Raw genomic sequence first — 23,131 nt, forward strand, 5'->3', positions numbered from 1 at the left:
TTTACATATAAAAATTCTACTCTATTTGTTCAAGAATAACTACCCCGAGCAGTTCGGAAAATATAATACGTACAATCGAGAATCAGACGTACTTTATTTTTCTTTATAACCAGGTAGTCAGTTCCTGGCATTCTACTGAATGATAATTGCCTGATGCGATCGAAGCCGCAGTAACTGGTGGCACTTCAGGATCAAATGTCCAGTCTTTGGAATTGTATGGAAGATGTGGTGACTGTTCACGCACTTTTTCGTTATTCTACCGAGGTTCGAAAGTATGAAGTCTATTAAAAAGAACTCTTTTTTATCTGAGCCTGGTAAATATTATCAAATTAAAAACCTGATTACTACCAATAGAAACTTCTAAATGGAATATAAATCTAAAGTGGACACCATTTTTTTTTATTTCTTTCTCACATTTTTTTTATGTAATATATAATAGTTGCTGCTTTCATCTTCTGATTCTTATTTTCCCAAATTACCTTAATTACTATGTTATCTGCTCAGAATAATTTGACACGGGTTTTTACAAATTGAATTTAATTTTTACAAGCATGAAACACAAGAATAAATCAGAAACTGAAATTTTTAAGCTCTTCAAAATAACATTTGAAACAAAATCCCATTTCGTTAAAAATTTCAAAGACAAAGCAATTTAGTTTCATAGAATTTTGTTTAACTTTCAATTCAATCTCAGATCGCAACATGAAATGTATACATTTGTGACAGATGTCACCGAGTTTTTTCAGATTGCAACAAAGTTTTTCCAAATAAAAACAATGGCTACAATTCCAAGAAATTTCTCATGAATATGGAAACGCAATATGGTTCGAGTACCCGCCTTTCTTTTTTTTTCCCATTCGAGAAAAAGATTTCAGATATCAATAAAGATTTTTACGGTTATTTTTCTTTTCTTAATAGCAAACTCAAACAGCTGTTCTATACCGCTTGACATTCTTTCGTCCAACAGACATTTCTAAAAAAAACACAATAGAATCTCAGACAAATATCTCTTTCAACCACGCTAGATATTCCTCAAGGCATTGATAAAAATATAAAATATTCGTAAGAATGGATTCTTTGTATCTTAAGCATTATTTATAACGGTCTGACAATATAACTAACTATTCAGTAAATAATTCTTTTCAATTCAATAAATGATGAATATCCGAAAAAGCTGAGTTCAAACATCTGATTCAATAAGAAAAGATTGTACAAGTTATGAAACAGATGGTTGTGATGCTAAAATTCATTTCTTTTGGCCATTTAAATAATCCATTCTGGAAAATGCTGTTAGCATTTGATTCTTGTTTTTAGATATACTTATTTGCCCCCTCCATATATATTTCAATAGTTTTTGAATAAAATTAATTCTTTATGCAAGATTTTTTAGAAAATATCTCTATTGAATATTTAGGCAAAATTCAGATTAATGTTTCGTTGCAAACTTTTTTGGTAAATAAAAAATTATGATGATGGATTTAATCATGTTATGCTATTTTTCAAATATGTAGCTATTCGTTAGAATGTCAGTTTAGTTATTTTGCAATTTTGCCTTAAAATCCAATTTTAAAAAATCGTTAATTTTTTAATTCATACATTTATTTTAAATTCTTTAAGGCGTCTTACATAATTGATACAAAGTCTTAAAATCACAAATAAAAACAATTTTTTTACAGATTAAAACTTGAACACTTTTCTTCAAGAAGGGAAATACGAAAACGTCCACTGTCATAAAAGTAATACTTTTATTGTTTATTTTCTTTGCTAAATTTACGTGCTTCTGTATATTGTTATGTAATGTAAAATATCATAATAAGTGCATTAATAAGAATTGCATTTTTCTAAAGTTCAAGAAAGGGGAAATATTTAAGAAGAAATATGCAAATCTTTACATTGCCTTCAATTTCTATGTAAAAACTTACAAAAAAAAATTTTAAACGCATAACACTAGTGAACAGTATTATCTTAACAATGCTTGAAAACTGTTATTAGGAGATTTTAAATTAAAAAATAGGTTTCATTTGTTAATTTGCGCAAACACTTTCTTTTATTTGTAACAAACACATTCTATTATTTGTAGCAAACACATTCTATTATTTGTAGCAAACACATTCTATTATTTGTAGCAAACACATTCTATTATTTGTAGCAAATACATTCTATTATTTGTAGCAAATACATTCTATTATTTGTAGCAACACACATTCTATTATTTATAGCAATTCATGACAGAAACATTAATTGCAACATGCAATGCATTTTTTATATTACACGTCGTATATATGCATTGCATGTAGCAATTAATAATGCATTGCATTTTTGCAACATGCAATGCCTCTTTATATTACAAATCTATTTTAACTGCGTTTAATTTATAATTCTAACTGTGCAGGCATTTCCGTTTTTTTTTTTATTATTATCAGCAGTTTGTGACTTTGTATGTAACAATATTTTTTTTCTATATCAAAAACGATAAATGCAACGTGTGATGAATTTTTTTATACTTTCTATATATGGTTCTCAAGTATGTCAAAATTGGATTTCAATAAAGACATTTATGCATTATATATTCATTTTTATAAAAATATTGAAATTTCTTATATTTATTAATTTTTAAATTTTATTACCAGAAATGAAAAGGTAACAATATATTTGATAGTGAAATTTCAATAATACATAGATCTTCTTCAAACCTAGTATCAAAACGCCGAGGTTCGTCAAAGCAAGATATCTCGGCAAAATGACGTGTAAATACAGTGTATAAGCAGGGCCTTTTTTGGTAGCGTCTTCAGGGTTTTTATTCTTTTTAACAATATTTTGGATTTGGCGCTTGTCTGAATATTGCACCGTGCAAGAATACCTAGGTAATTTTCCATATTTCATTTGTTTAAAGAGCTTGGCGGTGATTGCAAAATAACAGAATCAATCCACTTCAGTTCCTTAATTATTCACAATTACGCAAGTCGTGTCAAATCAACTATTGTAACAAAAATAGAAGCAAGAGTATTTGTATGAAATGGGAAAAGAATGTTTGCAGAAATCATATACGAACAACAGAATATGCCTGCGAAAACATGTAAGAATATTTTAATGAAATAGAAAAAGAATGTTTGCAGAAAATCTACACGAACAAAACAATATACCTGCAAAAAGAAGAGCATTTGTATTAAATAAATGGAAAAAGAATATTTGCAGGAAATATATACGAACACCATATGCCTTCCAAAAGAATTAAGAAAATTTGTATAAAATGGAAAAAGAATGTTTGCAGAAAATATACACGAACACCATATGCCTTCAAAAAGAATTAAGAATATCTGTATGAAATGGAAAAAGAATGTTTGCAGGAAATATATACGAACACCATATGCCTTCAAAAAGAATTAAGAATATCTGTATGAAATGGAAAAAGAATGTTAGCAGAAAATACATACGAACAACAGAATTTGCTTGAAAAAAAATTCTAGGAAAAAAGTATAAACAATAAACTTTTCTATAATTTTTTTGCTTCTTTATGCACTTTTAATCTTTTTTGAAAGGAAAATTTGTTACAAATACTTGTCAATTTGACGGATTTCCGTAAAAATAGGCATTTAACAACGTCCATAAACCTAGTATTAATAGCTACCTAGTACTAGCATTCATCCCAAAATTTATACTTAGTTATTTTAAGTCAGCTGATGAAATTCTCAGGTGTTTTTTTTCTTTTTAAATATCTGAGGATAAATTCTAATTAAATTAGAATATTGTAGACAAGGGCTACTTCAGTAAATCGAAATATATCGTTCATTCTAAGTGCTTAGATAATATAAATCTTGCGGATAATGCCGCATAAGGTTTAAATTTAATTATTTCGAAAGATACGGTCAGATTCTAATTTGTCAAGAAGACGGATGTTCTGCCTCACTTGACGTCTACAGCATTCAGTCCATCGAAGACGACAAAAAAAAAGCCTTTTTAACAGAATTTGCTATAAAAACCTTCTTTCTTATGCATTACGTAAAAGCGTGATATATAGATATAATGCTAATCTTCAACATAGATCACAGTTTAGAAAGAATACCGAAATACCCTCAATGCCAAAAGGAAAGATTAGTTTTAGTGTTATTTTTAAACATATCTTTTTATAGCAAACATACAAAAAAAAAGCACTGTTATTTTCGAAAAATTAAATCTCGAAATTGAATCACTGTTCAATAATATATTTTTTACTTCAAATTTATCATTCACCGTTCAATAATATATTTTAACATATATCCTTTAGTTCAATCAAACTTATGCGTGGCATTATAAGTTACAAACAAATTATATGTGGTCAGTCTTAGCATCAAAACTGTTGGTTTCAATTAAGTTTTGGAGGAAATCCCTCAACAGTCTTAATCAGATCTATTTCAATCTGTCTGTCCAATTATCCACGTATTTGTGAAACGGTAACTCGTAAACGTAATTAGATTTATTCTGTTTTTGGTCTTGTCACCGTAACTATGTACCTGTATTAAATTTTATATTTAATCAGTTGAAAGAAAAGCGATATAAAGTGAGTGTTTAAAAGTCGAAATAAAAAGCTCTACAACATGTTATTTATGAGAAATGTATGACATAAAAACGAGTATACATTGCAATACAAAATTTTAAGGGTATTCGAAATTTTGCTCCGAAACATCACAGCATGATAATAGTTTGGGTTCGATTTATCCACCTTTATTTCATTTTAAAATTCTGCTATTAATTATACAGCAGAGATAAAATGTACTGAATGTACTTAGCAGCGAGTATGAATATAAATTTTATAAAAATGTAAAATAGATCAAAATATTTTTGAAAATGTATTAAAAGTAGATTTTAAAAACTTGCGAAAATAAAACTAGTGCAATTAAAATGATTTAAATCAAAAATTTAATCTTATTTCGCCTTTGAGAAATGCGATTTTTTTTTTTTTACAAATAAACAAATGTGGAAGAATTTCCATTATAAACGCATTTCATTCTCATTCATTGGGCAAAAGCAAATACAAGTCTTTAGGCAAATTTTAAAGAGAAAAAAATTAAGCTGAAACAAAAACCAATTTTTGTTGCTGCTCAATTGCTAATTAATATCAATATTTTAAAATTTCATAGTTTAATTTCTATGAATTACATACAAAACTCAGAAAACATGCAACATCTGACATTCAACACAATAGTGGTTATTTGTTAACTTATCAATTAACGTTTAATTTTGAAGTCTTATTGGATTTTATACAAGAACTGAATTGGAATGAATTTCGCATTTTTTAACTGTGCATAGATGACAACTAATTAAGATTACCTTTAAATTTTCGCTGTACTAAACACTAACATGAGGATATTTGATCAAAAATAGTAGTTTTAAAATTAAGTGAAGTATGTGAATCATTATCTCTTATCATGCTGGCTGTTACGAACCATATATGTAGACTACAATTAGGAGATAATAGATAAAAATGGAACGATGATTGAATCTCATTAGGTAAAAAAAGAATGAGAGAATGAAGATGATGAGAATTTTCTTGAAAGTGTAATATTTTTATACCTTAATTCAAAGTGGTCAAGGGACGGCAAAGTAAAAGGAATGTCTTTAAAAAAAGTCACAGTTAACTTACTGTTACAATATACGCAGTGAATATTTGTCTATGTTATCTTGGCAATTCGAATTGAATGTTTTGATAAAAAAAATTTACAATCATAGAATTTTTGAAATAACAGCTTTTATACCAACATTGATTGGATTTCTAAAGGCATCTAAAATTTAAGTCTCCTTTTTATATTTATGTAATCTAATTATGAAATTTATTTGAGATTCTTATTTTTGGTAATGTGTTATTGCGAAGTTGGAATTCAATTTTGACACATCGTACAATATTTCAGTTAAAATTTATCTTTTGTTCATAGACAGAAATAAAGATTCATATGTTGCAGGTATTCTCAGAAACGGAAATGAGATTTTACAATTCTTTGTTAAACCAAAATCAGAAATCTGAATAGTTGAATTCATAACGAAAACAGGGAATGACGCCGTGAGAAATTTATTTTGCTTTGATGGCAGGGATTTTTTCGCAAAAATGCAAAGCCGGTACCTATGAGACTTTTGTGTTAAAACGGGACGTTAATATAACTAAACTGAACTTTAGACTTTTTTATTATAATTGAAAGATTACAGTATAAAAAGAGGTAGACTGGTAAGATTTGGCAGTTAAAAATTAATTAGAAACCGAGAAAAGTGGTAGAACCTAAAGTCCACACTATTCAAAAGTTAAATCGTTTTTGGATTTTGACTGACGAAGAAAATGTTGAAAATAGAATGACAATGTAGGCATAGTTAATTGAGGGACCATTCAGCTCAAAATTGAGGGTAAAGAATGTCAGAGGTTTAAAATTTTCATTTATCCATAAATTCCTTTTTATTGAGGAAATAAAGATTTCTAATTAGGCGAATAACATCTCATCTTAACACCAGAACTAACGACGTTAAATATATGCTTAATTTTACCACACCCATCAAATTGACGATTTTTTATCATCAGGGCTTTCTTTGTACCTTTAGGTTAGTTTATGTAAATAAAAGAATGTAATTTAACAAAAACAGCATTTAATAAAATAATTCATTAATTATTAATAAAAAAACAAGAGAAAATACAAACAACAGTTTGTATTTATATTTATATGATATCCAATTAGGGATTTTAGTTTTAAACAGAATTATAATAATCGTAATAAAATGGATCTCATTATAACTGCTTCCAAACACTTTGGGTCAATCTATATAACTTCTTATGAAAAATGTTATTCAAATTTTTCTAGGAAATTAAATCGATGTATAAATTAATGTAAACACATATTGATGTCCATCAACTGCATAGATGATCCTTAAAGTATTATAAGCTTTGAAATCGCTAAAGCCGTCATTTTGACGAGTCTTGGAATAAATAGGTGTAGGTCATACTGATTATGGAAGTTAAAATGGCTGAGTGGAAATTGAATAGGAATGTGTGATTGTTCTTATATTTCATTAAAAGTCGACACAGAGTTCCAGAGCAATACATATATCAAAATATTTAAGCATAAAATTTCAAAACCGTCAAAATAACGGTTTTGAAAAAATAAACACTTCTGCAATAAAAGTTTCTCAATTGCTACAATCGCTTAGTTATTAAAAGCATGAAAAGAATGTTCAGTCCGAACTTCTACTTAACTTTACTAGACATTTAAAGAAAATTTTCAATGTAACTAAGTTAACTTTACTAGAGGAGAACTACTTTAATACTTAAACTTCTGACAGCTTATTATAAAGCCCTCATCAGTTATTTTCTCTTCTATACACTATCATACCCAAGAATTTTTACGAAATTAGAAGCAAAAACGGCCGGGAGAAATGAAATTTGCTTTCTCTTTAAATGTCTAGCCGAAAAAGAAATTACCTTCGTCTACCAGCTTGGTCGTCAGGAATTATTTTTTCTCAAACACATACCGTATTTTTTCATATGGATTTATTGCATATTTATTTTCGAAATAAAAATTGGTTTCGACCATCACTCGACCATTTCCTAGAAGTCAGTCTACCATTTAAATCAAGGGTATTTGTCATGCAAAGAAATGATCTCGCCCCGAGCAAAGGAACTAAAAGATATTGCTCCAGTTTTTCTTGTTTTTATTAGTACTGCAAAGCAGGCGATTAAGGATCCAGACAGGAGCTCTTCTGTCCAGACAACAGAAAAGTTCGATCAGTTTCTATTTGAATAAAGAAAAACAAGAAAGACAATCCCATTTTCTTTTTCTTCTCGTTTGTATTATGGAAAAAAGTCTTAGTAAACTTAAATTTTATTTCTGAAAAATGGCCAAGTTGATTTGGAAAGCTATATTTTTGCAGTTTATTTAAATAAAATATAAATATTTGATGTTTCCAGATGATTTGGAGATAAAGACGCCAGACTGATTGATTTTCAAGAATTTTGCTTACTTTAACGTTTCTGAAAAATTATATCTCATAAATAACTGTAAACGATTTCGTTAAAAATTATAATTTTTTTTTTCTTTGGGTAATTTATATGAATTTTTCGTTATTTAAACTGCATCATTTTAGTAGCTTGGTTATAGCAACAATAACCACACAAGGCTACTCCGCCCCCGCCTAATTAAAGAAATTCGGATTAAATATGAATGACCGGATCACCTGACTCCATTGGTTGTAACTAAGGTTGAGTCCTAAGGGCCATAACAGGCACAGTACAACCCTTCCCGTGGGAAGCATGTCCCGTCATCGGAAGAGGGAAGCCGTACCCCAACATTTCTGTATCCACCCGAGTGACGAGAACCCCAGTGGGAATTGTAGCAACAATAAAATATCTATTCTGATAAGAGTTAAAATATGAATAAGAAATAAGATATTTTGTTTAAAGAAAAACTATAAAAATTTAATACTTTACACCTTTGAAATTAATCCTCTACAGTAAAGAATGTAGTAATTTATAAAAATTCTATTGGAGTTGCATGTCTGAAGAGCGAAGTATTTCTTCACATCAGTATGCGTCAAAGAATTGAATTTAGAAATAAAATGCTCAGGAGAAAAAATGGATGCATTACATCTGAGCTTAAACCTTAATTTGAATGAAATTTCATTTTTTTAAAAATATTACATAAGTAAATACTGCATTTTGAGCACTGGACTATTCTAGATTTACATCCTGGATACCTTCATTTTGATTCATACTTTTCGTCCATGTAATGTTGTAGATGGCTTGACATATCTAGTCTTATTTCTTTTTAATTGGGAAGGGACAATTTTTCTTGCTCTTTTAGAGATATTTTCACCAGATGGTGGTAATGAAATTGCCAATAATCTCTTAGTTGCATTTCCATCATTTGATGACCCTTCTTCTATTAATTTTTTTTTCATTCAAAGATGATTTTTTACTTGTTCTTTTCTTACTGATGATGAGAATTTCCTCTTATTTCAACAGGGACCGAAATATATGCATTCGAAATTGCATTAAGTTCATAACATTTTCGGCTTCATCCCTAATAGCTCTGCTTGTCGCTTTGGCACCATTTTATAGTATATCAAGCAATTGACAGATACTAAATCTACAAAATGCGTGAATGCTCGCATCGGTCATTTTTTCTAATTATTGCATACCGGAAATATACAAAATAATGAGTGATGCCTCCCATATTTTATGCTTTTACAATAGCAGATTATTTTATATCAGCTTTTTATTTCCATTATTTTGACTGTCTTTTGTCTGTTCCAATTGGCTCATTACCTATACATGTGGATAATAGAGTCACGAATAGAGTCGCAAAGAACACAAGGTCCGTTCGAAAATGGCTTTCTTCCTCGCAAAATTCATCGGCCTAGAACAACTACTGCCATTTATCATGAAAAAGTAGAGTTAAAAGACTGTTTCTAAAACGTACCATCAAAATATAAGTAATGGTTGTTGAGCTATGAAGTTTCAAAGTGATTGGTACTTATAAGTACCGTCAGTAGATAAAGGGTTAAGTCAATTATATTGGGAAGTGATAATCAATTACTAAAATATGCTTATGTCTTTCTCTTTCATTTTCAGAGATATTTTGCAGTGTCAAAAATATCGATTGTGCATTTTCGTATGCGAATTTCTCTTCCTATAATTAATAATTAGACAACTACTTTTAGGGATTAACTTGAAAAAAAAATTTCAATCGAAAGAAAATATGTCCAATTTGCATCATCTGGTTGGGGGGGGGCATGTATGATACTATGAACTTTTTAGCACGTAGCTTGATAATGTTTTTGGTTTCCTTCGCCAATTTTATCGTTAAAATTTAATCTAAATTATGAAGTATCAATAATATACTCATAAAAGAAAATTATTTAATATTCTGCAAGAAGATGGAGCATAAATCAGGAAATTAAAACAACAAAAAGCAGCGTCGTAAAATATATTTTAAATATTTAAAAAAATTTCCAGATTAAAATTATATTTGACAGTAACTTATTAAGGTAGAATTTTAAAACTTCGATTAATTTTTACTTAAACATGGAATTAAAATTTTGAAACCCTTTTTTAATGAACACCCAAATACCCATAAATGACTGCAGTTCAATCATCTGCCGAGTAGAAAGACTGAGTTGCTTTTGTTCTGTGCATATTACATCATGCATTCCGCATAATAGAATTTTCAGATATTATCTCAGTTCATACATGTTATCATAGTAAAAAAAATGAAATAAAGTTACTGCTGTTCTTTTCCACATTTTATATTATATACTCACACACAAGAGAAATATAAATATATCTTGCTCATTCGTTGGTATTACCATAATCACAATACTTTTGGTGGCATAATCATATGCCAAAATTTTTAATTTATTGCACTGCTCAGTTTTCAGGTTCATCTGACATACAAATAGTCTGTTGATAGATTTCGTCCAACATTTGACAGAACTCTGCAATTTTGGCGATAAAGGCATATAATTTCGATTAGCTTGATTTAAATTTATTTATATTAATGTCCCATTTCAAAACATTACTAGGGCTATTTTGAAACGAAACTCAAAATTTTGAGGACTGTCTCTCACAGATGATGAGGACGACATTTGAATTGATACTCCTCTTTTTCCATTGCTTTCTCATTACACTTAGCTAGCATCTTCGTAATATTCTTGCATTCGTAAATTATGATTTTCATAAGCAAACAGTTATAATTCTTAAAATTGTTCTTTCGCATTCATCGACAATTACGTATTTACTCTTCAAATTCGCTTATATAGCTCATTCCGTTTTTGATTTATCGTTTTCAGGTACATTCGGGCGGACAGACAAACTATATTTTGATGGCTTTAGTCCAAAACCTGGATACAGACCTACAATTTTTGTATGTAGACCATATAGGAGATTATAATTCGTTAGCCTTCCGCTATCAAGTTTTTATTTTCATATATATATGACTAATTCTGAACTATAGGTAGATGATAGGTAGGTAGGATTTCTATAGATAAATGATTATAATTAATTGGATTGTTTTTATTTGGAGTAAGAAGGCTTAAACATGAAGATACGTCATGTTGATTTTTTACGACTACAGTGTTTTTTATTTGTATACTTCGCATATGAGAAAATATAAAAAAAACAAACAAAAATATTATTGAAAATAGTTTTTTAATCAAATTGAAAATCTTTTTAACTGAAGATAGATACATAAATTCAGTTTTTCATTTGTCCCTTTAGCGGTAACTTTAATGCATCTTAAAAGAAATAAACGGATATAGATGTTAAAGTTAGTTTAATTATTAAGACTTTTCTAAGCCTTTTGAAAAAGAAGGGTAATTCGTATCATTAGAAAAGATTTCATTTTTAATGAGGTTGTATTCTACAGGAAGTCCTGATTTCATACATATGCGGAATGAAAGAAAATTTTTCCCTCTTTTGTTGCGGGCATTTATGAGCGAAATATTTCGGTGAAAGCGAATTCATTTTTATCACCGAGGCATTGAAAGAGTGAAAAGAATGCCGGGACGCATAATGAATGGATATGCAAATGACACAAAGGCATAAAAATATGGATTCCAATAAAGCATTGCTGCGGGCGCTGCTTATTGGAATTCAAATTCTTTGGGTGGAAACCATTCAAACTTTTTAGGTTCTTTTCGAAGACTTTAGAAATGAAAAAACTTTTTTTCCTCCACAAGGTTTTGAGCTGGTGCATTCAGCTACTAAATGTAGTTTTTGTGTAACAAGCAAAAAAAAATTATCAAGTTAATAAATATTCATATGGTTCTTTCCCATTTATAAGACTGCTATAATAATACCTAAATGCTTTGTCAAAAGTTTTGCATGGTGACAGCTTAATAACAGCTTTTTACAACTTATTAAATCCACTCATTTCTTCTCCAACGGTTCTTGCATTTTGATGAGAATTGGTGGATGGCAAAATTTTAATTTTGTGAATGAAAGTAATTGTTCATCTTATATATCAGTTAATGGATATGTTTGCCTGTTGCTAATTATTCTGTTATCAGTAATTATGCATGGAGTTCATGATATTGAATTATTTGTTATAAAAGATGAGATAGTACGTCCTATAATTATTCCTTCAATTTTTGAATGACTTAAGAACTTATGTTAATTTTTCACAGTTTTTTTTTTTTGTCCATTAATCACTTACAACAATAAAAGTAGGAGACACGACTATACTAGAATAACGGTCGCCGTTAACTGTCAACTAAGCAACCCTACTGCAATTCAACATTATTTGGCGACTCTATAATGAAATAGGCGTATAATTCATCTCATAAGTTAACGACGGTGAACTTTTAAATAACTTAGGTAAGGAAGAGATATTTGTGAAGAATGTAGAAATTTATACGAAAGAGAGTCAAAAAGTAAAGGGACATTTGAGAAAAAGTGCATTTATCCTAATGATAGAAAACTGAAACATACATTATTTTTCTACATAATCACCTTGGACTTCAACGCACTTTTCCTAACGTTTGATTCCGTTGGAACAAGTTTTTCTGTTGTATCTGTAACCAATTTTGCACCGCCTCAATGACTTCTTCGGTTGCAAATTTTCTTACCTTTAGCATTTTCTTCAGTGGTCCAAACATATAAAATTAGTTTGGAGCCAGGTCTGGACTGTATGGCAGGTGTTCCAGCACTTCGAATACCAATTCCTTTACTGTTTCGGCCGTTCGTTGGGCAGAATATGGACGAGCATTATCTTGCTGTAAGATGACACCTTTTCATAGTTTTCCCACAACGTTTGGATCTGATTGCAGGTTTCAATTCAGTTCGAAATATATTGCAATAGTCTCACTGTTCTAAGTTTCGCCTCTTGGAATGAAATGAAAGGCTATTGCACTTTCCATGTCCCGAAATAGTATTAGCAAAATCTTACCAGCTGATGGTTGGCGTTTAAATTTCTTAACTTTTAGTGATGGTGGGTGTCGCATTCGACGAATAATTTCTGTAGGTTTAACAGTTCCCGCAAACAAAAATCTAAAAATCTCTTCCTTGGAGCAGATCGTCGATAGAGCTTCCATATTTGACTTTCTGCTACAATCCAACGACTAAAGCGGGAATAAGAGTGACACATTGCAAAGAAGTGTTGCCGACTACACTCATTCAGACCTGGATACTAGCAGTATCACAAAACCCTTGAAAGAGAAATTGCAAAAGTCCCTTTACTTTTTTTAAAAAATTTCCCTCGTATATCTTCTTTAATTATATAATGCTTTAGCACAAAGACTATTTTGATTTCCTTTCCGTCTTGCATGTGATGTCCAATTACACTGATATGTTAACCACCAGAAATCTGTTAACAACCAGAAAATTAAGACTGCGTGCATTGGGGTGCATTACTTGTAAGATCCAGATTAAAATTTATTAGGTACGAAATGAAATTATACCATCAGTCACCGGTGAATGATATAGCGCTTAACATGGTCAAGAAACATTATACCTCAATACAGACCTCAACATCACACATAAATACAGTATTTTGTTGTTGTTTTCTTTATGGAAATTCACATCAGAAAAATGAATTCTGCCTAGTAAAATTTACTTTATCGATCCTATATAATCTGCATTTGTCTGATATAATCGTTTGCGTTTATCATTTATCTAACCATTTTAATTTGTTTATCAGTGTTTTACAACCAAAGGTTTTCAGAACTCCAAAAGTCTTAGCAAAGCACTTTAACCCTTTAAAGGGCTATTTTTTTCTAGTCATATTATGTTTAAATATTTTTAGGCTTGAAATTAGAATAAGAAAAGGGATTCATTTAGCTTATTAGATAAATTTAATTTGATTAATTAATTAATTAATTTGGTTAATTAATAATTAAGTAACAAATGAAGACGCATCGATAAGGACGAAAATAAAGAACTGAAGCATCTAAGTTTCTGTCTTTCTAAAAAATTTGTCAGAACTTATGCCAACCTACATAATTTTATACAAAGATTGATAAATTTGGTGGCAAGCATACTTCCCACGGCCCTAGAAAGGGTTAACTGAAAGTAATTTAACTGCAAATCTCAATTGCAGGTCTATACTGTAAAGTTGTAGCGTTAATTACCATGATTTATTTTCATCCAAAAATAAATATTTTTTATCTTGTCTTCACTCTGTGCGAGTACGCATTATCGTGCAATTTCCACAACAATTTCAATCCATATCGTTTTATTGACAGCTTGTTGAATAAAACTATATTTATTGTTGATTATTGAATAAAAGATGTGAAGATAGATTGTTGAATAAAATGTTATTATGGTTGCAAAATGTGTTGAACTACACAACTGTATTGTTTATTTTCTCCAAGTAAAATTGTTGTGAAATATGAGGTGTACCAACAGATATCTTGAGCCAACCGTTGAACAGCAACTATTAAATCTTCAATCACCTGCTTTTAAAGACTTAAATTTGTTAACCTAAACTTTTAAGAGACCGCCGAATTGCTTACTGTGGTTATGTCGATTGAACCACTGTAGCATCATTATCAATTTCTAAAAATTCTTCACTTACTGAATAGAAATCGTTTCAATGAAATTAAGAGGCTATAAATATTGTATATAAAGATACATGAAACACTGATATTTTCTACTATTTAAATTACTGAAACAGGTGGGATCATATAAAGAAAATTTTATTTTAAAAGGTATGCTAATATAGTAATAAAAATTTCAATATTTCTCCAAAATTATTTGCGGCTTCATAAATTAATTCATCTAATGTTCTTTTTTATAATTATTTGATTATAATAATAATGTTTCTTTAAAAGAAAACAGAAAATTTCAAGGATATAATTTTTTTTTAAAAAAATTGTTAATAACAGCCGGGAAAACATTTGTATTAAAGACAATGCTGATAATCTTAATTTTTATTAAAAAATTGTTAGGAAAAATCGAAGAGATACAGATTTTATAAAAACCATTTTATCTATTTCTGAAAAATTTCTAGTTAGTTAGTACAAGACAAAACTTGTGTTGATATACTTTTTTAACAAGAATGCGTCTTTAATGGTCTTTGCGTATTCAAGTCTACTTATTCTAATCTTAAATTTCTTTTTGGAAACAAGAAAAAAATATGTTTAAAATCCCTTACTTTAATTAAAAATCTTGTTTTTGCTACCCAGCTACTTCTAAAGTCTTTAATATCTTTAATAAATGCTTTCTCTTCATTTCATAAGCTTAACCGTGTGAATAAAACGTGCTTACTTATTTAAAATTAGTAGGATTACCAAATCTTATTTTCCTTTTCGCGTTCTCGTAAAAAAAATCGGCATTGCGATAATATTTTTCTCAAGATTCAGAGTTATGTAGCAGCCTCTGCTAGAATAAACATGCAGATTTAGAAAACAATTTTGCAAAAGAAACTGTTATACATAAATTCTCATATGTAAGGCACATGTTTTAGCAAAAATAATAATACAAACATGCCATTGAAATCATTAAAGATAATAAAGTCCCGTATAATTGATTTAAAAAATTTGAAGTACGTGAAAGTGAAAATGAAAATCCAATCTACCCACTATATAAACTAAAATCCGTTCCACTTACAAAATCTCATTGCTAAAAAAGTCAATACTCATTTTTCATTATATAAAAATAGACTGGCCTACAAAACATTTCTATATTCAAAAAAGCTCGATTTGGCGGGGGGAGGGGGTATTTTTGTAAAATTTTTCTTTGTTGTTTGTTTTTTAGGATAAAATATTTAGATACGAATCACGTAATGATTATATATGAATATTTTTCAACCTTTCATTTGAATTAATAAAAATCATGAATGCACATTTAAATAAAAAAGAGTCATAAATGCACTTAGTTTAACATGTTATTCCAAACAATCGGCTATATTACACAATTCATTTTACAGTTTATCTATCATTATTTAGATTTTTGAACTTACACTCAGTTTTACTGTGATTAAATCAGGTCCAAGATGGCGGTATGTTACACTGTCAGCTATAGAGCAGATAGAAAAAAAAAGTTATAATAGTTAATAGTTAATTTTCTAACAGTTAATTATTAAAAAAATGTGTGTAAAATTGCATTTTTTCAGGAAAGACACCTATATTAAAAGCTTAAAAACAAAACCTTATCTAAATATAAAATTTGATCCAAATCATTAAAACCTTTCCCGATATATATATATATATATATATATATATATTACATTACTCGTTTACAGTTATAAGATATTCCAAACAAGTAGCAGGACTTCGAATGTAAAAACATTCAACACACTTCAGAAACTGAAACCAAAGTAGCGTACTGCTTGTCTTTTGGAGTGTTGGGATACCCAGCAGCTTCATTTCATGCTTCTTTCTTACATGAATAACTTAAACTCCGATGTAGACTGGAGTTTTAATAACACTTTTCGAGCTCATATTTTTTAATTCACAGATAATTCTCAGCTTTTATTCAATTGTTTCTAGATTTTAAACGTAACCCTAAAAGTTGGGTCTATTCATGTTTCTCATTCGTGCTTTGCAAAATTCACTTTAAAATGCTTAATTTTGTAAAGTCTGAAGTTATCTCGTTCTTATTAAGGTGACATGGAATGGTTAAAGTGTTTTCTAGCTGCTGGTTTCTTTTTTAAATTAAAATTATTTTATGGAAGAATGTGAAAATATTTCTGACGAAGAATATTATAAAGTTCAAGATTCAACCACTTAGAGGAAAAGATTCAAAGAGTTCTCAATAGCCTTTACCACTCAGAATTATTTTTATCATCCATAATATACGGCTGTTAGAAGATAGAAAAATCGTTTTCCTAAAATTAGAAGGACCTATAAGAATACTTTAAAATTTTAAAAAGCCATTTTACAAAAAAAAAAAAAAAAAAAAAAAATGGGAAAATACATATTGAGTCTCTGTCACTTGGAACAACGATTAACATAGTTATAGAAGTTCAATTAAGTATTCTATTTTATATGTTTAAAGCACTTTAGAAGAAAAATTTTCAAAAAAAATATTAGAAATATAATGATGTAGGAAATAAAAGCGTTAATTAGGTTGCATAAATTATATCGACTGTATAAAAAACTGTATTTTCTCAATTTTGGAATATTAATTGCTCTTCAATCGGCTTAGCTTTCCTTTTTTCGGCAGTTACAAAGTAAGAGATGCAATTTATTTCTTTATTTTATTTTGTATATCTGCGAATGTTAAATTGGGGTGCATTACACCCACGCGAGCACTTACGCGCGACTGATTTATGCGTGTTTGCTTCTGTTAAACGCATTATTAATACGGTCGTTTGAGAGTGATTGACATTATTAGATAAAAACAACTGCTATCTTGAATTAAACTATTCTGAAATTTCGATTCAAGTTCACATGTGATAAAAATGAAACTTAAATCCATTCGTCAAAATCTCACAGTAACATGAGAAGGATTTGAACCACTATCCTATAACAGGCCTACATACACAATGGAATTTCTTAAAACTAAGACTAACTGGTGTTAACGGTTAGAGTGGACCCAAAGAAATTAAGTGCTAAAACACTGCAACATATGATTTGTTAGTAAAATCGTCTAAGGTGTACGTACACACTTGAAGAATTTTTTTTAAATTTTAACTTTAAAAATCCAGTTTTTACACAGTAGGTTATTAATATATGTTTAAACTCATTTCAGTGAGAAAAAACCATATTACACTAATTATTAATTAATTAAATAATATTTAATGAGCTAATTAGCCCATTTTTTGAAACATGATATCTTAAATTCTAATTTGTACAGACACACAATTCTAGTTGGAAATGATGCCTAATATTAGTCTTCATATTGTCTGCCTCAAACAAGTTATAAAAATGTATAGTCTTTTTTAAACAATTTTTTCGTCAACGATGAATAGAAAAAGCGAGATTTTTTCTGTAATTTTAACTTTTAAACAGCTATTAAAAATTTATTTCTATAAATATAACTTTGATTGAGGCACAAAACGTCTACTGTCTTATACAGATTATTTTGATATATAAATAATTGCATTTGGTTAATTTCTTGTTGAGTCATGATTGTTTGAATGAAGCAACATAGTGGAAAAATATCATTCTTCATAAAATAGTTTTAAAAACACCGTAACTAGAGTTTTTAATGAAAGCACCTCAAGAAAAATAATTATAACTCGAGAAATATTTCGAATATTGACGACATCTTGGTATCGTTTGAAAGCTAAAGGATCAGAGAACATTATTAAGCAATAAAAAATATTCGATACTTTGAACAATTTTCGAAGTTTTAAGTATGTACATACACCTTTTAAAGTTAATTCTAAACAGAAAATAAATTTTTGCATGTAAAACCTTTAAAGCTAGTAAAAATTGTAACCCTTTGTACTCGGAACAGTACTTCGATGCGTAATTATTCACCTAATACAAGGGCTTGTTTATTGTTCCGAAATATATATATAATTGATTTAAGTTTAATTTCCCCGAAAAATTAATTTACATCTTTTTTATCATTCTGTAGACGTTTTTAACATTCAAAATTGAAAAATAACTAAATAAAAATGTCAAAATGATTCCCCGTCTTAAATGTTGAGTGAGAGACGCCATCCGAGTTCAAAGGGTTAAAACCTGAAGATAGAAAATATCTTTTATTACAAGATTGAAATTCTTATAAAAAATAGTGAATAAAATATATCTATGAGACCTTTTATCATACAAATAAAGCAACAACAGAATAAAAATCTCTTCTTCGATCTGTATAAAAATTTTAACACTATATATTTATATATATTATAGAAAATTATTTTTATAGAACCACTCTTTATCATTATGACATAAAATATCCGTTTTCTTTCCTGCACATCACTAGTTTTTTTACTCATTTCAGAACTAGTCCGATTTAATTCATCTTCATTATTAGATCTTAATCTTGTAGCTGAGGAAAATATACCTCCAACTTTGATAGACATATCTTATTAGGCCACTCCCAGGACATCTAAATAGGACTTACATATTATTAGTCTGAATAGTTAGACTATCATTAATTTGGAATCAGAGTTTTGCTATGTGATTTCTGTGTCTCTCTGGGGGGAGGAGTCTTCAAATATTCAAATGAAGTGATCAAATAAGTAAGCGAGTTCTCCCTTCTTTAGAGGATGCGTCAGTGGTGGTGTAGGTGAGTTTACTACATTCTGATAACAGATTGTACCTTGTACGGGAGAGGTTAATGCATGAACTAGTGTAAATCAGGCTTTAGTATTAAATTATTAGTATCTTAGCATTTGGGTTACTTATTTTTCAAAGCAGGCGGCGGGTCTAAGAAGCCGGACACCTGAATTCCAAAGAAAGGGGTAGGTTAGTGAACATTAGAAGTTCATATAACTTCCGTGAATAAATACTTTTTTTAAAAAAGTAGATACATAATTTCCCTCCAAGTCGAGTGATAACATGGAAGTGATGGTTAACAATAGTGCTTATATATTTCTTCGAATTCATTTTTCTCAAAATAAATGTTTAGGTAGGTTTACACAGGCTAGTTATAAGACGGTCAGTAAGACAACGAATACGCAGAAAGGAACTAATTTATGTTTGCCAGAATTTCATAAAATAGATTCAGGCATTCCATGCTTGTCCATAAATTGGCGTTTTGGCATCCCTGAATTTTTCTTTTTCGCTGCGTATCGTATTAGTATGATAGATATTTACACAAAAAAAAAACATGGTAAAATTTTTTTTTTAAAAAAAAAAGGTCAACATACCTAAGTTTGGGAAACTACAGAAAAAAATGGTAAATAAAACGAAAAAAGACTACTTCGCATCAGAAAGAACAAAGAGCAAATAATGCCGGAATTAATCTATGATAAATGATCAATTTTTTCACGCCAAAAAAAAAATCCCTCCAAATTCTACAAACGCATGTGCAGTAAGATAAAAAATGCAATACATCGGCATGTTGTTATCGTGTCGGGACAAGTACTTGCCTTGGAGCGAACAGCATTTTTCAACCTTTCTGCGCATGCGCTTATAGCAGGCAGAGTGGAAATCCGCCTTAACATACCTAACCTTTAAGCTGGATGCGGTCCTCTATCATAACAGATCTATCACCTAATGAAAAAATATTCTTCTTTCAATCTCTAACAAAAATATTTTTAATCAGTTATCAAGATCTAAATTCCATTTCTTTTCATTAAAAAAAAATATTTTACTGCCATTGATGGTTACAGGACATTATTTTTCAAAAATTCTAAAAGCTGATTTTGCGTCTGGACAGCAAAAAGGAAATTTTATACGTAATTGGTTTGAGCTGGAAATTCTCAGATCAATTGTTTCGCAGATGATTTCTTGAAACCATTCGAAACAATCCTTTGTACGATTTCTTTGTTCCACTTTTTTTTTCCCCTGCTTGATTCTAGTTTCATCTCTTGGGTCTCTTTAGATCTGCTACCAGCTGTTTTTCTCCACATTCATTCTTAAAACGTTTTTGATGGCTGTTTTAGAACTTCTTTTCCAGTAGTGGTTATATCTTTGATAATACAAAGGTATGGATCCAGCTCTTTTCAAATTTAGTTTGCTGATTTGCTTTTGATATAACAGATAAAAGAAACAAATGTCTAAAATAGCTGTCAAAAGCTTTCGTCCTCAAAAGGCCACATTTAACTAACATTAATCATGACTTTAAAATTAATAACTGATCTAACTTTTTTTTATACAAACCGAAAATTATATAATAATACGTTCAAGTTGCATTTCAACCTTATATATTTTATCTTTTGATCGCAAATTTTTATTATTTAAACGATTTTTTATTATTATTTATTTATGGAGGATTTTAATTTATTATTTTTATTATTCCCGACACGATCAATTATTTAAAATAACCCAATTTAGAATTCTTCATAAAATTGTCGAATTTACAATTTTTAAATTCATTTTTATTAATGTATTTAAAAATACTTTGTAATATATTTTTATTTCAAATTTCTGTCCCAAATTCCATTAAAAATTTAAGTACGTTATCATACTTGCATTCATCGCTGCATCATGTGTATCCAAACACGTATTTTTGGTTCAAAAAATTCATTGGTAATATATTTCCACAAATATTTTCATATATTTACCCAATAAAGTACGCTCGAAGCATGATGCAAAAAAATCCAAAATGGTTTTCTACATATGATTAAATGGGACTAAAAACTGGTTTAAATCTATAATTTTGGCACAAAAATTAAAATCCACCCATCTGATTTGTTGCATTTCTACACATATATCCTTTTGTCAATTTAGCTTAATGTCTGATTAATAGCTACGATTTTAATAAGTTATATAAAATACAGTGTGGAGGTGTGTGAGGGTGCTTGGGTATGCATGTGTGCGTGTGTGTACGCGCGCGTGCGTGTTTCTTCATCTACATTTTCTAATTTTTATTTATAGTAGCCATGATGAAATAGGCTTTCTTTAAACGGAATTTGATAAAAATCTGCAAGTTTTTTTATGACCAAATAAAAAATTATATATACCTAGTTTGCTGCGTTTATTCCTTTCCGAATTCAGCGAGTGATAGAGCCGCCACTAGTTTTTATTATTATTATTATTATTATTCATGGAGGTATTCGGAATAATATTTGACTTTGAAATTTATCAAAAATTCTAAATCAAATGTATTTGAAATTTAGAAGGTTTTAAATAATCATTTTAAATTTTATGCCTTCAATATGAAATAATAATAATAATAACATTTTAAGAATTTACTACTTTTATATTTCATTACAATATTATTGCAAGAACTTCATATCAATCCACTTCTTATTAACTGCGGGACAAAATGAATCTCCTACAATTTATCGGTTATGAACAAAGGTGAAAGTCTTTCTGGAAAGCCCTTTCATCATGACAATAAATGAGGAAATAATTCTTATTGGACCAAAGCAAATGGATGCAATAGCTCTATTGGTCATTTATTAATATGTGCGATTTCGAAATTCAGCCATGTTATTAATATTCTTACGCGAATTCATTAAGGGAAGAAATTCATCACAATCGATGCAATTTTAGCTACTACTTATTCATAAATATCTATTGACTGGATAAGAATTTAGACTCTAATAAATTTTAAATTCTAAATTTGATTCATTCAGGATTTTAAGGCATAACTATGAAGCCTATGTTCCATCAAAATTTTTACATCGTCCTTTCTTTAATACCTCCTTCCTACTTAAGTATCTGGGGTTTTATTGAACTAGGCGAAGGTACAAACGATAAAAATTGAGACTTGTGTCCTAAGGGCCATGTCTGATTCACCAGCCATACACAGCCTCGATGCAACCGTTTCCGCATCAGAGATGTCCTATCTTTGTAGGGGAGGGAATTTGAACCAACAATATTCCTAACACCACCAGGAAAACAATACCTACGCCACTGAACCAGCAATTCAGTGATGGTGCTTCCCCAGTGATTGCTATTTCTTTAATTAAATATTTTTGATGTTAATAAAAAAAGGGACATTTCTGATTTAATGAATTTGGTAATTTAATATTCTCATTGCATTACACAGCATCTGAAATTAAAATAGCATTATATTGTTAATATCTTGCATATGAAGTGTTGGAAAAAATCATTGCAATAGTCTAAAAATTCAACATCAAGATTTCAATGAATCTATGCTTTAAACCTCCCCGGGATTTTTTTAAAAAAAGCATTTTTTTTTAATTCTGTTTGTGAACACAATAACATAGATGAAATCTGAACATGATTTGATTCTGATGTACGGCCTTACTCAAAACTAACAAATTTTGGATGAAATACGTTTCAGGAAATGTATCTCTCGATCCATCAATCTATATTTCCACAAGAATACTTAGCATGTCACAAGCTAGGCAAATAAATTTGGTACATTGTTTTACTTCTACAATTTTAGGTTCATATCAAATTTTAAATCATATCTAACATCGGATTAACAATCGGTCTCTCCCTTTATTTGTGCATAATTCAAAAAATGAAACAAGCTTGAAGAATAGAATTTTCAAAATTTTAATTCTTTTGCAGCTTTTATGCAAAGAAAAATCGAGAAAGATTTGAAATTTACAGCAAAATTATTGATTCGTGTCAAATTTTTAAGCCACTTAGTTCAAGAGAAGATACCCTCACGATAAGACCCCCGGGGGGGGCACCTCGAAATGAG

This window comes from Argiope bruennichi, chromosome 2 (genome assembly GCF_947563725.1).
Source record: "Argiope bruennichi chromosome 2, qqArgBrue1.1, whole genome shotgun sequence".
Lineage (NCBI taxonomy): Eukaryota > Metazoa > Arthropoda > Arachnida > Araneae > Araneidae > Argiope > Argiope bruennichi.